Source organism: Hibiscus syriacus, unplaced genomic scaffold, assembly GCF_006381635.1.
Source record: "Hibiscus syriacus cultivar Baekdansim isolate YM2019G1 unplaced genomic scaffold, ASM638163v2 tig00110328_pilon, whole genome shotgun sequence".
Taxonomy (NCBI): domain Eukaryota; kingdom Viridiplantae; phylum Streptophyta; class Magnoliopsida; order Malvales; family Malvaceae; genus Hibiscus; species Hibiscus syriacus.
The window spans coordinates 1,939,571-1,951,257 of NW_024062685.1; the positions used below are offsets into that span (position 1 = coordinate 1,939,571).

Here is an 11,687-nt window from a genome sequence, read left to right on the forward strand (position 1 = left end):
TTTCTACAAACGATCTTAACCTATTTTTATGTATTCTTAATTAGTATTTAAATAAATATTTAATGACATGAGAATATGATGTATTAAATAATAATTATTTTCTTTGCATATTAATGCTGTTTTTTTTTTGGAGGAGAAATATATATTTGATAATAATCCCATTAATAGTGTCCCTGCTAAGGGTGTTTAATGAGTTGAGCAACTCGAACTCGATTAAGTCAAAATTCGATAAAAGATCGACTCGGGTTGACTCGACTCGACTCGGGTTGACTCGACTCGACTCGGGTTGACTCGACTCGACTCGAAGTCGAGATCTTAACGAGCTGAGTCGAGCAAAGTCCAACTTGACTCTATAAGTTCGCGAGCAACTCGTTAATTTTTTTATAATTTTTTACTAGTTATCGTAAAAAATTATTTCATTAATTTACTAATTTACTAATAGATGATAAATGATCAATCTATTAATTTTCAAATAAAATATTAAATTATTAATTAATAATTATTATTTTACTACACCCAAAACTAAACCCTAACTATTGTTTTAATGTATTTGTGAATTTTTACTTTGGAGTTGAGACTTTGAATTTGTTTTATACTCTTTTGATAACTTTTTGGTTAAATTTATCAATTTACGTTTATATTAAGCTTTATATAGTATTAGAATATTTTACATATAATTAAAAAAATAAGATAAAAATTTTGATGAGCTTAACAAGCAATGAGATGGGTAACGAGTTTAACGAGCACGAGTCTAGCAACAAGTTTTATTAATGAGCACGAGGCTAGCAAAATGTTAACGAGCAACGAATCAAGTCAAGCAACAAAAATTTTTAACGAACACGACTTAAACAATGTCTAACTTGCTATCGACTCGCTCAATAATCACCCTATTCCCCGCTGGTTGTAGACGACAAGGCAACAAATATCTCATGGAACAACCGTTAAAACATGGCATTCAATAAGCTTCGAATCTAATCCTAGGAAGAAATTTCCATTTTTGGCTATCCATATTTTGTTGTTATGCCTAGGAATGGTATTTTAATTTGACATTGATTATTCCCATTCCACCTGATTTGATAAGTTTGTAATTTTACATAAATTTCAGGTTCAGGTAAAGTTGGGTCGGGTTCGGATAGAGGGTAAAAAACTTTGACCTGACCCGGAGTAATAGTATAATTTCTTCAAATAAATTTATAGATAATTGTTATAATACCCTCTCTCCCTATTGTTTTTTAATTAAGTTCTTATTTTATACTGAGTTGAGTTAGATTAAGTTGGGTGAAGTGTATATATATTTTTTGGGTTGGATCAAGTTCGGATGGAGAGTATATATATTTTTAGGTATGATCGAATTGATCAAAAACTCGATCCAACCTTATCCGTTGCCATCTCTAGTTATACCGTCTATGACATCATAATCAACCTCATAATATAATATAATACTAAATTTATTTAGATTTTAATAAATTAAACGTAAATTTACCAATTTTAACTTTTATACACTTAAATAACGGAAGTAATCTAATATATTTATCCAATGAGAATATAGTTTATAACCATATATATTCAAGGGATAAAAGTTAATAATTACACATTAATAATTAAAAAGTGGATGATTTGTTGATAGAATCATGAAATTCATTGATTTGGAAAGAGAAAGATGACAAAAATCAGAATAAAAACATGTAAAAATTTTCATCTATCTTCGAACTCTGGGATGCCATTTTCTGTCAGCGCAACACTCTCCTTGTAACGATCTTCAGCTACATAAACCATGCCTCATACCACCTCACAGTCCACCCTGCATGCTTTCTTCTTTTTGATGTTTGAGCTGTCAAACGTTAATTGCATAGCAGCAAAGAAGAAAGGCAACGATCATGGCATCGGCATTGGCAGGAGACGACCTTGTCCGGTCGTTGAGCAACGCTCGATCGATGAGCAGGAGGAACATGAGTTTGGTATCCGGAAGGAAAAGAGGTTGGGCCTCGGGTAGTATCCGAGAGGCATGGAACAATCAAATCGACGTTTTCCCGGGCTTTAGACGGAGTGTCCGACACGAATACTTCATGTCCGAGCAAAAGAGTTCTAAAGATTTAACTTTTTAACTATGATGTGATGATAGATTCTTGGACTGGATATCTGTTCTGATATTATGGTGGGCGATGACATGAGAAGGGGCATATCTGATGGACAAAAGAAACGTGTAACTACAGGTAAATCATTTGTAAAATTCGTTGTTGTTTGCACTTCAATTGGTAAGAACAGCCTAAAATGAGATTGCTGTACAAAAAATGCAGGGGAAATGTTGGTCGGACCGGCCAAAGCTCTTTTCATGGATGAGATTTCAACCGGTTTGGATAGTTCCAAAACTTTTCAGATTGTAAGGTGTATGAAGCAGATGGTTCATATCATGGATGTAACTATGGTAATCTCTCTTTTGCAACCTGCACCTGAAACCTATGACCTTTTCGATGACATTATCTTGCTTTCTGAGGGTAAGATAGTGTATCAAGGACCTCGAGAACATGTTTTCGAGTTCTTCGAAAGCCTTGGATTCAAATGCCCCAACAGGAAAGGAATTGCAGATTTCTTACAAAAGGTGACTTCCAGGAAAGACCAGCAGACGTATTGGTGTAGAGAAAATGAACCTTACCAGTTCGTATCGGTACCGAAGTTCATGGAACATTTCAACTCCTTCCATGTTGGTCGAAAGCTCGATGATGAACTCAGGATACCTTACGATAAATCCGGAGTTCATCAAGCTGCATTGGTGAAAGAAAAGTATGGAATCTCAAACTGGGAACTTTTCAAGACTTGTTTCGCTAGAGAATGGCTACTGATGAAGCGCAACTCGTTCGTATATATATTCAAGACCACACAGATTACCATTATGTCTGTCATTGCTTTAACAGTGTTCTTCAGGACCAAAATGGAAGCTGATCAAATATCAAATGGAAGAAAATTTTATGGTGCACTCTTCTTTAGTCTCATTAATGTCATGTTCAATGGGATGTGTTGATAAATCGGGCAAAGTAAACGAAAGAACACAAGAATTTTAACGAGATTCGGCAATGTGCTTACGTCCTCGGTGCCTAGGCGGCGTTAGAAAATTTTTATTCAATGATAATAGGTTTAGGTTACATCTCTATTTATAATAGAAAACCCTGGTACATAATTCCAAAATTAACCCTGTACCGTACCGCGGGGGCACAGCCCCCTCACCCCCAACCCACATAATCGTAATCCCCTCTACAAGACTTTCTTTGTAAGGACAGTTGATGTTCGCTTCGCTCACTCCGCTCCATCCCCTGTCCTCTTTACCGGCCATACCTTACAAATCTCCACCTTGGCAAATATCCTGCCCCTTAGGAAACATTCAATGTAGGTTGGGTTACCTTACTTCTTTAACAACTTGAAACATTCAACAAGTCCAAGCAATGCTTGAACTTGTCTGTTGTAACTGGCTTGGTGAACATATCAGCGGCATTCTCATCAGTGTGTACCTTCTGAAACAAAATCTCTCCAGATGCAACCAACTCTCTGATCTTGTGAAAACGTACATCAATGTGCTTAGTTCTAACACGATATACCTGATTCTTAGCTAAGTGAATAGCACTTTGATTGTCGCAGAGCAGCTGAACTCCACCTTGCTGAACACCTAACTCCTTCACTAAACCAGTGAGCCATAAAGCTTCTTTTGCAGCTTCAGCCGCTGCCATGTACTCAGCTTCAGTTGTAGATAGTGCCACAACAGATTGAACAGTAGACTTCCAACAAATAGGTCCTCCACCAAGAGTAAAAACATACACTGTCGTAGATCTTCTATTATCCAAGTCACCTGCATAGTCTGAATCCACATATCCTACAACCAAAGGATTATCTCGTTGACTACCAAAAACAATTCCATGTCCCACAGTACCCTTTAAGTACCGAAAGATCCACTTGACTGCTTCCCAATGTTGCTTACCAGGTTTAAACATGTACTTACAAACTTGACTAACAGCATGAGCTAAATCAGGACGAGTACATACCATTGCATACATCAAGCAGCCAATAGCATTAGAATACGGAACCTTTGCCATATCTTCAGCTTCCTTATCTGTCTTAGGGCACTGTTCTGATTAGAGCTTAAAGTGGTTCGCCAATGGAGTGCTAATTGGTTTTGCGCTGCTCATCGCAAACCTTTCTAGCATTTTTTTAACATAACCCCGTTGAGATAGCCACAGTTTCCTTGAGTCTCTGTCCCTGCAAATTTCCATTCCAAGACTTTTCTTTGCAGCACCTAAATCTTTCATATCAAATTCTTGACTCAATAAAGTTTTCAAACTGATAACATCATCCATGTTCTTCGCAGCAATCAACATATCATCAACATACAGTAATAGAAAAATAAAAGAACCATCATCAAGGCTCTTAACATAGACACAACAATCATACTCACATCGGTTGTAGCCAATCTTGATCATATAAGAGTCAAACCGTTTATACCACTGTCTCGGAGACAGTTTCAACCCGTACAAAGATTTCTTCAATCTGCAAACTAAATGCTCGTTTCCAGTTTGAGTGAAACCTTCAGTTTGCCGCATATAGATCTGCTCCTCTAAATCACCATGCAAAAAAGCAGTTTTAACATCCATCTGCTCTAAATGCAAATCCCAACTGGCCACCAATGCAAGTACTGCTCGGATTGAAGTGTGTCTGACCACAGGAGAAAAGATTTCATCATAATCAACTCCTTTCTGCTGTGAAAAACCCTTTGCTACCAAACGAGCCTTGAACTTCTCCCCCTCTTTTTTTGTTACTGTTGGTTTCTTCTTATATACACATTTGCAACCAATCGGCTTTTTACCCTCAGGAATGGGAACCAACTCCCATGTACGATTTTGATTCAAAGACTCCATCTCCTCAACCATGGTTGCCATCCACTTCTCGTTTTCCTGACTAGTAACAGCGTCATGAAAAGTAACCGGATCATCACTGCTAACAATAAGTGCAAAAGAGATCAAGTCTTCAAAACCCAATCTACTCGGAGGCTTTATATTCGTCCGTCTCACCCTGTCTCTGGCGAGACTATAATCCTGCAGATTATCTGTAGTGAAACCACTAGAAGTCGGTTGAGACGTTTCTGGTTTCTCAACTGGAAACTGTTCGAAATCCACCACTGTCGTGTCTTTCTTCTGTTGCAACATGGATTGTTCATCAAAAACAACATCTCTACTGATCACAATTTTCTTCGCAACTGGATCCCAGAACTTGAATCCTTTGACACCTTTCTTGTAACCCAGAAAAATGCACTCCTTCGATTTTGCATCAAGTTTGGATCTCTCATCAGCAGGTACATGCACATAAGCAGGACAACCAAAAATCCGTAAGTTATCAAAACTAACATCATGACCAGTCCATACCTCTTCTGCAACTTTCCCAGCCAATGATGCCCTTGGCGATCTGTTGATAAGATAACACGCCATGTTAACAGCCTCGGCCCAGAAGTGTTTGGGAAGCCCCGCATTCAACCGCAAACATCTGGCTCTTTCATTCAACGACCTGTTCATCTGTTCCGCAACACCATTCTGTTGTGGTGTCTTGCGCACTGTAAAATGTCTCTTAATCATGTGCTCCTTATAGAAGTGTAAGAACTATGAATCTGTGTACTCCGTACCATTGTCAGACCGCAAACACTTGATTTTTCGTCCTGTTTGGTTTTCTACCTCACCTTTCCACAGCTTGAACTTCTCAAAAACTTCAGATTTTTGTTTCAAAAAATACACCCAAACTTTCAGTGAAAAATCATCAATAAAAGTAACATAATACCTAGATCCACCCAAAGACGATGTCGTGGAAGGCCCCCATACATCAGAATGCACATAATCAAGAATCCCTTGAGTTGTGTGCTTCGCAGTCTTGAAACGGACTTTAGTCTGTTTACCAAGAACACAATACTTGCAAAAATCGAGCTTACAGCTTTTGACACCATGTAACAGATTTCTTTTGTGTAATTCTGTCATACCACGTTCACTAAGATGAGCAAGACGCATATGCCACAGTTTTGTAGTATCATCGCAGGACTCAACAGAATGAACTCCACCTGCAACGGTACTCCCTAACAATCTATAAATATTTCCTGCAGTCATCTTTCCTTTCATCACAATCAAAGCACCTTTAACAATCCGAAGGGTTTCCCTATCCTCATCAGCCTTAGGGATAAAAACATTCTTGTGCAAAGTGCCCAAAGAAATCAAATTCTTCTTCAAATCTGGGATATGTCGAACACCACTCAACGTCCGAACAGAGCCATCATACATCTTAATTCTGACATCACCAATACCAACAATATTGCAACATCGATCATCACCCAAATAAACAGAACCAGAATTAACCGACCTGTATGTCGAAAACCATTCCCTATTTGGCGTGATGTGATAAGAACATCCAGAATCAAGAATCCACGCATCCGTCAATTGAGTCGTTGAAATAGAAAGCATATCACCCTCACTGCAATCAGAATTGTCATCCTCGACCACGTTCACAGACTTGGATAAAACATCATGCTTCTCATCAGTCTGCTTTTTCAACTTCGGACAGTCTCGCTTCATATGTCATGCATCCTTGCACTTGTAACAGTGACTTGTCTTCTTATCCCTAGATTTGGATCTGGAATTCCGCTTTCCAGACCCTGCCTTCTCTGGCTTCCGTCCACGGTCTCGATTACCCTTGACATATAAGCTATCAGCTTGAGAGTTTTCCCCTGCATTCTGCTTCCGCTGGTTGTGAGCCAACAAGGCTGCAGTAATCTCCTCAACGTTGATAGTCTCTTTCCCATATGTAAGAGTAGTCACCATGTGTTCGTAAGAGGGAGGCAACGAACACAACAAAATCATCGCTTTGTCTTCATCCTCGATTTTTACATCAAGTCGAGCCAAATCAGAAACGATTTGATTGAAGACATTCACGTGTTGCGCCAAATCATGATCGTCATGCATCTTCAGCCCATATAGCCGCTGCTTTAGATACAGTTTTGTCGTTAAGGATTTGGACAAAAACTGACTTTCCAACTTCCTCCAAATTTGGTTTAGAGACGATAGATGCATGACGTGATACATAACCTCGTCCGCCAAGCATAATCATATGGTTCCTGCCGCTCGTTGTTGCAATTCTTCCCAATCTTCCTCCTCCATCGACGCCGGCTTTGTAGGTCGCAAAGCCTTCAGGATCCCCTGCTGCGCCAACAGATCTTTCACCCTCGTTTGCCATAATCCGAAGTTATCCAGACCATCGAATTTCGCAACTTCGAATTTTGCTCCTTACATCTGATACCAATTGTTGATAAATCGGGCAAAGTAAACGAAAGAACACAAGAATTTTAACGAGGTTCGACAATGTGCTTACGTCCTCGGTGCCTAGGCGGCGCTAGAAAATTTTTATTCAATGATAATAGGTTTAGGTTACATCTCTATTTATAATAGAAAACCCTGGTACATAATTCCAAAATTAACCCTATACCGTACCGCAGGGCCACAGCCCCCGCACCCCCAACCCACATAATCGTAACCCCCTCTACGAGACTTTCTTTGTAAGGACAGTTAATGTTCGCTTCTCTCACTCCGCTCCATCCCCTGTCCTCTTTACCGGTATATTTATAAGTCATACCTTACAGGATGGCTGAGCTTGCACTCACCATATTTAGGCTTCCAGTTTTCTTCAAAAAAAGGGATTTCTTATTCTATCAGGCATGGGCATTTGCGTTGCCGATTTGGGTCCTTAGGATCCCCCTCTCTTTGGTAGAGTCTGGGATATGGATCATCCTCACATATAACACCATTGGTTTGCCCCATCAGCTAGCAGGTATGGAAAATGCAATAGAATTGCAGTTTCCATTTTCCTACTTATGAGCTATGTCAATCTAGAATCCTATTAATTTGCACATCAACAACGTTTCAGGTTCTTTCGACAATTCTTGGCGTTCTTCTGCATTCACCAAATGGCCCTCTCTCTCTTTCGATTTATCGCTGCAGTCTGTACAACACAGGTTGTGGCAAACACACTCGGTACATTTACCCTGCTGGTGGTTTTTGTACTCGGTGGATTCGTTGTTGCCAAAGGTTAGCACTTCTTTATTTAAATTTGTTACACGTCTCTCCGGAAGAAACGAATGGTTCCTTAACCAAAGCATTTGTTGTTGGTTCCATGAATGATAACGAAAGATATCGATACTCCGGTTTTGTTTGTCTTTACTGGATATTATTAATCTCCTTTTGTAGATGACATCAAGCCATGGATGATATGGGGATACTACATCTCTCCGATGTCCTATGGACAAAATTCCATCGTCATTACCGAGTTCCTTGATAAACGATGGAGTGCTGTAAGATTTTCCTTAGAACATGCAAAAAAAAATGTTTCTATTATTGCATAGATGATATTGGCTTATCTTGATATTTTTCCTTTACATTTCCATTGCAGCCATTGAACTCCAGCTCAGTAGGGAAGGTTCTTCTGAAATCTCGAGGCATGTATAGAGAAAAGTTTTGGTATTGGATTTGTGTTGCAGCAATACTTGGATTTTCTCTGCTTTTTAATCTCTGTTTTATTCCCGCATTGACCTACTTGAACCGTAAGCTACTGAAAAGTCATGCTGATATCCATTACCAAAGTGTTGGTTTCCAGTTTTAGAAGTAGTTTTCGACACCGAATGCAGCTCTGGGAGATTCCAAATCTATTACTATGGAAGAAGACGATGCGAGCAAGAAGCAGTCGTCTTCTGATGGACAGCCTAACTTAAAGTCCATAGAAATGAGTTCACCATCTACCGATATGGCGGTGAATAATAATCTCGACAACTTGGTTCTTAGTGCTGCAAACCAAGCACCTTCAAAGAGAGGAATGGTGTTACCTTTCCAACCCTTGTCACTCGCATTTGACCTTGTGAATTAATATGTTGACATGCCTGCTGTGAGTAGTCCCTTATCCAAATTTGTACCCTTTACCAAAAGACAAAAGAATATGAACATAAATTGATGGTAAACTTTGGTATCCTACTCAGGAAAATGAAGAGCCAAGGAATCGAAGAGAATCGTCTTCAATTACTACAAGACGTAAGTGGTGCTTTTAGGTCTTGTGTGCTAACAGCATTAGTTGGGGTCAGTGGAGCAGGAAAGACCACCTTGATGGATGTTCTAGCAGGAAGAAAAACAGGTGGCTATATCGAAGGAAGTATCAGTATTTCTGGTTACCCGAAGAACCAACAAACTTTTGCTCGGGTTACCAGTTACTGTGAACAGAATGATATCCATTCTCCACACGTTACTGTTTACGAATCTCTCGTGTACTCTGCCTGGCTTCGTCTTGCCAAGGATGTTAATGCAGACACACGAAAGGCATGTTCTTCTAATCCGGATCTTTATTACTGAATTTCATATACTATGTCTAGCTGCTCCTTAAAGCGAAAGAAACTTACATTAGTGTTGCGTTCATTTTTGCAACAGATGTTTGTTGAAGAAGTAATGGAGTTGGTAGAGCTAAATCCTCTCAAGAACTCTCGTTGGCCTTCCCGGAGTCGATGGCCTCTCGACTGAACAAAGGAAAACGCTCACAATAGCTGTAGAATTAGTTGCTAATCCATCAATCATCTCATGGATGAGCCAACATCGGGCCTCGATGCCAGAGCAGCTGCTATTGACATGCGTACCGTGAGAAATACAATGGATACAGGAAGAACTGTGGTCTGCACCATTCACCAACCTAGCATAGACATTTTTGAAGCCTTTGATGAGGTATTCTTAAATTTTCGGCCTTGGAAAACCTTCAGCTCCTAATGCATTTGCTTAATGGATTCCCGTTTTTATTGAAGCTATTCCTGATGAAAAGAGGTGGACAAGTCATTTATGCTGGACCTCTTGGCCGCCATTCTCACAAACTTGTCGAATATTTCGAAGTAAGAATCAATCTCGAACCGCATAGTGTTAGAATTCTTCGAGGCTTCGATCGCAACTTATGTCTAAAAACTTTCTGTAGGCTGTTGCTGGAGTTCCCAAGATCAAAGAAGGTTACAACCCTGCAACATGGATGCTGGAAATTAGTTCCACTGCTGTGACAGCACAACTCGATGTCGATTTTAGTGAGATTTATGCCAAATCTGAGCTTTATAGGTAACTGGAACTGAAACTGCTATATCAATAACTTCTGCTTTAATTGGCTTTATTTTCTCGCCTCCATTTTTATTTCTACCAAATCTGAAATGTTGCTAATGTACCAGGAAAAATGAGGAACTTATAAAAGATTTAAGCACCCCCGTCCCTGGAACTAAGGACTTTCACTTCCCCACTACATACTCTCAAGACTTCTTTACTCAATGCAAAGCCTGCTTCTGGAAGCAGTACAATCCGTAATGGAGGAACCCACAATACAATGCCATTCGATTCTTCATGACGTTTTTCGTCGGTATCATATTCGGAATGATTTTTTGGGACAAAGGAGACAAGATGTAAGCCCAAAAATTTTTATTTACTTATCATTTTGGTAGTTTTCTTATTTGTCATTGCAAATGGAATCAATTTTGTAAACCATTTTTTTTAACAGACACAAAGAGCAAGATCTAATGAACCTGTTGGGAGCTATGTACTCTGCTGTCCTTTTCCTAGGAGCCACCAACACTTCAGCTGAGCAATCTGTCGTGGCAATAGAAAGAACAGTCTTTTATCGCGAAAGAGCAGCCGGAATGTATTCACCATTGCGTTATGCTTTTGCTCAGGTAAAAAAAGGAAACTGAAACCTCTCAATACAAAACGAATTCAACAGAAAAAAATCATGACATAAGTTCATATGGTTTTCAGGTAGCAATAGAGGCAATCTATGTTTCGATCCAGACATTGGTGTACAGCCTATTGATTTACTCTATGATCGGATTCCAGATGAACATGGGGAAGTTCTTCTTGTTCTACTACTACATACTGATCTGCTTCATGTACTTCGCACTCTATGGGATGATGCTTGTAGCTCTTACTCCTAACCATCAATTTGCTGCCATTGTCATGTCCTTCTTCCTAAGCTTTTGGAACCTCTTCTCCAGTTTCCTCATCCCCAGAACGGTACGCACCATAAGATCAAATCAATACCACCTCTTAATATTATCAGAAAGAAATGAAAATGATGCCAATGAATCGAGTACTTGCAGGAAATTCCAATATGGTGATGGTGGAGGTGGTATTATTGGGCTTCACCTGTGGCATGGACAATCAATGGACTTGTGACATCCCAAGTGGGTGATAAAGTTGAACCTGTTGTGGTAACGGGAGAAATCCAAATGACAGTGAAGGCTTACCTTGAGACACACTTGGGGTTTAAGTATGATTTCCTTCCAGCCATTTTTGCTGCTCATATTGGATGGGTGCTTCTGTTCTTATTTGTCTTTGCATATGGAATCAAGTTCCTTAACTTCCAAAGAAGATGAGGAACTGCCCGCAAATTCTCTTTGTTTGCATGAATAATTGTCAATGGATTTAACCATTGTAATTTTTTCTTGTTTCATATACGTTCACATTGTAATATGTTTGTTCTTTGATAATAAATGTGTTGTATTATTGTTTGCCAGTGCTTTGTGTTCCCTCTTTTGTATTATTGTCATGATAAATACAGAATGGAAGCAGCTAGGACATAGCGTAAAGAGAATGTAATACTTGTAGATTACGAAG

The 11,687-nt window shown here is 39.3% G+C and overlaps 1 pseudogene; it reads left to right on the forward strand.

The window, feature by feature from the left end:
* Positions 1 to 1,877: 1,877 nt before the first annotated feature.
* Positions 1,878 to 11,446, forward strand: LOC120118839 (annotated as a pseudogene).
* Positions 11,447 to 11,687: the final 241 nt, after the last annotated feature.